The sequence below is a fragment of the Myotis davidii genome, unplaced genomic scaffold (assembly GCF_000327345.1).
Source record: "Myotis davidii unplaced genomic scaffold, ASM32734v1 scaffold660, whole genome shotgun sequence".
NCBI classification, from domain to species: Eukaryota; Metazoa; Chordata; class Mammalia; order Chiroptera; family Vespertilionidae; genus Myotis; species Myotis davidii.
Genome location: NW_006292337.1, coordinates 947034 through 950543, shown reverse-complemented (window position 1 = coordinate 950543; position 3510 = coordinate 947034). Strand labels below are relative to the sequence as shown.

General features: G+C 44.9%; 1 protein-coding gene across 3 annotated transcripts in view; it reads right to left on the bottom strand.

Moving 5' to 3' along the window:
• FRMD4A (FERM domain containing 4A) overlaps nt 1-3510 on the bottom strand; it is a 337605-nt gene that overhangs the window by 113130 nt on the left and 220965 nt on the right. The gene's annotated exons all lie outside the window — the stretch shown is intronic.

The following is a 3510-nucleotide window of genomic DNA, read 5'->3' as shown; positions in this document are numbered from 1 at the left end:
CCCACAGACTTGTGTGTTCTCAGGTACAGATGACACATTAATCGCTCCTCGTGTAACCAGCGCACTTCAAATGCTTGGCTGCCCTCTGGACAGATTGCTGGGTGTTTGCGCCCACTCTCTACCTCAAGAGGCAACTAGTGGTATCCACTGGGGGAGGTTCTATTTAAAGGGTGTTTCCCTATACCGGTCCACCAAGGCCTCTCAGAGTCCATGACGCTCATCCTTCCTTGGACCACAGACTAGCACAGGGGTGGGCAAACTTTTTGACTCGAGGGCCACAATGGGTTCTTAAACTGGACTGGAGGGCCGGAACAAAAGCATGGATGGAGTGTTTGTGTGAACTAATATAAATTCAAAGTAAACATCATTACATAAAAGGGTACGGTCTTTTTTTCAATAGTTTTATTCATTTCAAACAGGCCGGATCCGGCCCGTGGGCCGTAGTTTGCCCACGGCTGGTAGCAGATTCCATGCTTCTCGCCCCAAACAAGGCAAACACTGGCCACAGGGACCTTGGGCAGTAACATCTAACAAGCGGTGAGCTAGCAGCTCAATAAGGAAATACGAAGGAAGGAAGGAACACTACAGTCATAGATGGGAGCTCCTGAGGCATATGGACAACAACTCCCCCTCCCCTGGCCAATGCTCAGATGGCTAACTGGAGGACGTGTCCTCCCAAGTACCCACCCAGCTGGGAATGCTGCCCACAGCAATGGAACAGCAGTTGCCCTTCCGATACCAAGTAGCACTGGGCAAAACCATTCCAATACTTTCAGTTCATGTATGTGGTGACAAAGAAACACATGTGTGGTGAGTGGTGACATTATAGCTGTTCCCAGAAAGGGCATTTTTCAGGTGGACTAAGAAACAGTGGTAGTGGGTGTTTGCAAATTCTGGCTTTGAACAACCACCCAGAAGGAAACGTTGAACTTGTTATTGAGTCAATAAACCCAAGTACTGGAACTGTTTTCATCTAAGTGGGAAGGCAAGAATTTGTCAATTAATAACCAACAAGCTGGAGGCATTTCTGGAGCCCCTGCGCTGTGGAAGGTATGGTCGGGGTACAAAAAACCCCCACAAAAAAACCACCCAAAAACAATGAGCCAAAGTCCTCAGCTAAAAGGGGCTCACAATTTAGTGTGGGAGGCCAGAGGAAGGAATGACCAGGTAACTGACAATATGAGCAGTGTTTGATCATGTTGATTCTAACAAAATTTAAAAGTTCAGAAGAAAGAAGGAGCCCCCATGGGGGCTCTGGTGTAGGAATAGGCTTTGGAGTAGTTGCAAGGAGAAAAGGGGAGGACTGTCATGGATCTCCTCAATGGAACACAGCAGAGCATGGAGGCCATGTAATCTGAACCAAAGGGATCAATTAGAGTGGATAGTATATAAGAGGCAATGAAGCTAAATAAAAAGAAGATTAGGCACAAAATTTTGAGGTCCTGCACTGTCGGGCTGATAGAATTCAAATTGATCCAGTAGACAATGTCAGCCACTGGAGGTTTCAAACAGGTAAGCTCCAGGGTCAGGAAAATTCAATTCCCAAGCAGGGTTTGGAATCTTTATTCATATGCTGTTAAGGCATAGTTAGAGCAAATATTCAGTTCAGACACTTAAGAGCCCACAAGGATGAATTTCTGGATCTTCTCTCCCCTATTTAGCTATAATAGGGTCCCTGAGAGAGGGGAATGGAGTCACTGATTCATCGGTGCCTAGCATGGCGCCTTAAATGTCTATCAAAAGGCACTTTTTAGGGATGAACTTTTTATTGGATGAAACTGTGAGAAAGACAAGGAAGCTGAAGTTTGAGCTTGGCTTTACTCACTCTCATCATGTCTACAGTTTATTTGGGGAAGGAAGGAGTTGAAGGAAGAAGGGATTGTCTTACCACCAAACACTAGTTTGTTGGCAAACAAATTTCCCTGATGACAGGCCCAGGTTTGACTTCCTCGCTGGAGCTTGCAGTGGGCTCTCAAGCTTTCCCCCAGGGCGAGGTTACACAGACAAATACAACAAAAAATCACTAAGGCATGAAGCCCGTCCAAATCCATTACATTCTGGAAGGGATCCATGGCCCTTAAACCTTCCCCAAGGACATCGATGTAGAAATGTTCTATTTGCCTTTCTGCAAATAGAACATTTCTGTAAACATCTGGAGTAACTGAGAGGTGGCCAGTCCTGTCAGGGAGCTGGCCAAACTCTGCGGCCGCAGTACAGAAAGCTGCCCCAGCGGAAGCCTGGTCACTCTATCTCCAGAGACATGAGGAGCTAAATCCTAACAAATGTGCTGAAAGCTCCCAGCTTCCTCTCTCAGGGTCCCCTACTCAGCCACCCCCCCAGAGTTCAGTGCACCTTATAAATGCCAACTTATAAAACACCCTAAACAGTGATCCCTTCCTAAAGAAAGGAAAAAGGGCTCTGAGACAGTCATTTGCTAAACCGGGAATAAAACCAAAGTCTTCTTATTTTTAATATTAACCAGATTTTATCCCAAACATCTGGGTAGTTATTAGTGCTGCCAGCAAAAATGTGGTCTCTCGGTGTCTTTGATAGAGGGGGGTTGATGCTGCATCTTTTCTACTGCCTGCACTGCTCATAAAACACGCAGTTCCCATGATCTACAGCAGATAACACTAAGATTTCTATCAATACATCAAATAGGAATTTACCACAGATAAGAGCAACAACAAATTTTACTGAGCCATCATAAAGTGAAGAAATAAAAAAGTTAAATTTGCTAGGAGGATTGCAAGATCCACAATGTGTTTATTTTCCTACGAAGGACGAGGAAATGCTGTTCAGAAGATTCCCTTCAGATCCAATGAGATTTCATAATTGGCAGGATAAACCTGGGGCACAGGGGATATGCTCAGTGTGGAAGGATCCTCCCTGAAACCAGTGTTTTTTTGATGTGTGCACCGGAACTGAAACAATAAAGAGAGCAGGCGACCCTGAAAGTTATACCAGTGTGACAAGAAGGACTAACCTGAAACTCAGAAACGGTAATTTTGTGCTAGTGCAGTGATGGCGAACCTATGACACGCGTGTCAGAGGTGACACACGAACTCATGTTTTTGGTTGATTTTTCTTTGTTAAATGGCATTTAAATATATAAAATAAATATCAAAAATGTAAGTCTTTGTTTTACTATGATTGCAAATATCAAAAAATTTCTATATGTGACACAGCACCAGAGTTAAGTTAGGGTTTTTCAAAATGCTGACACGCCGAGCTCAAAAGGTTCGCCATCACTGTGCTAGTGTCACACTAACGCCTCCATGTTTTCTGAGCGTATCATGAGGGTAAAATTCTCCAGGGAGAGGTATTTCATAAGTAAAAAAGAGTATTACAGCTCCTCGCTATCCACAGCTCCAAAATCTGCAAAGCGCTAAGAAACAAATAACCCGCTTGGTGGCGATCTAACCTGTCCCGCAGGATGACCCTTGACCTTCCTCTCTCCCATGTGGTGGCACATCTGTGCTGGTGCAGGAGCAGTAACCAGTCCCTCCC